Source organism: Sesamum indicum, linkage group LG7, assembly GCF_000512975.1.
Source record: "Sesamum indicum cultivar Zhongzhi No. 13 linkage group LG7, S_indicum_v1.0, whole genome shotgun sequence".
Lineage (NCBI taxonomy): Eukaryota > Viridiplantae > Streptophyta > Magnoliopsida > Lamiales > Pedaliaceae > Sesamum > Sesamum indicum.
In genome coordinates this window covers 2621942-2622451 of record NC_026151.1, presented here as the reverse complement: position 1 = coordinate 2622451, position 510 = coordinate 2621942, and the positions used below count along the sequence as shown (strand labels likewise).

General features: G+C 28.4%; 1 non-coding gene across 1 annotated transcript; it reads left to right on the top strand.

Annotated features, from left to right (window-relative positions):
- Positions 228–299, top strand: TRNAQ-CUG. Its single transcript has one exon. It is a non-coding gene; the product is annotated as a tRNA-Gln (tRNA).

The window sequence follows — 510 nt, the reverse complement described above, 5'->3', positions numbered from 1 at the left end:
AAAAAAAATACAAATGCCAAATATAAAAATAATTATAATTCAGATTGCAAAATTTAATTAATTCAATTATTTATTTGTGTATGTGTCAGTGTCTGTGTGTGGATATGGCACGTGTAAAAAACTATGGGCCTAAAATAACAGGCAAACAAAGAAAGAGCGGCCCAACTCAAGTGAAATAGTCCAGTTTTGTTAAGAACAAGATGACGTTACACTGTTCCAAACAAGGTGGTCCCATGGTCTAGTGGTTAGGACATTGGACTCTGAATCCAGTAACCCGAGTTCAAATCTCGGTGGGACCTAAAGTTTTTAGGAATTGGGTAAATCTTTGGATTTGGTTGAATAATTTTAAATTAAAAATTTTAATTATTGGATTCTAATTTTGAATAATTTTTTTAAATATTGATAAATTTTATTTTTTCTCAAATTGATTGATTTAAAATTATGATTTTATGGATTTAAAACACTTGATAATTCCAGTATTTGATCCAAATACAATATTTATACTCACTA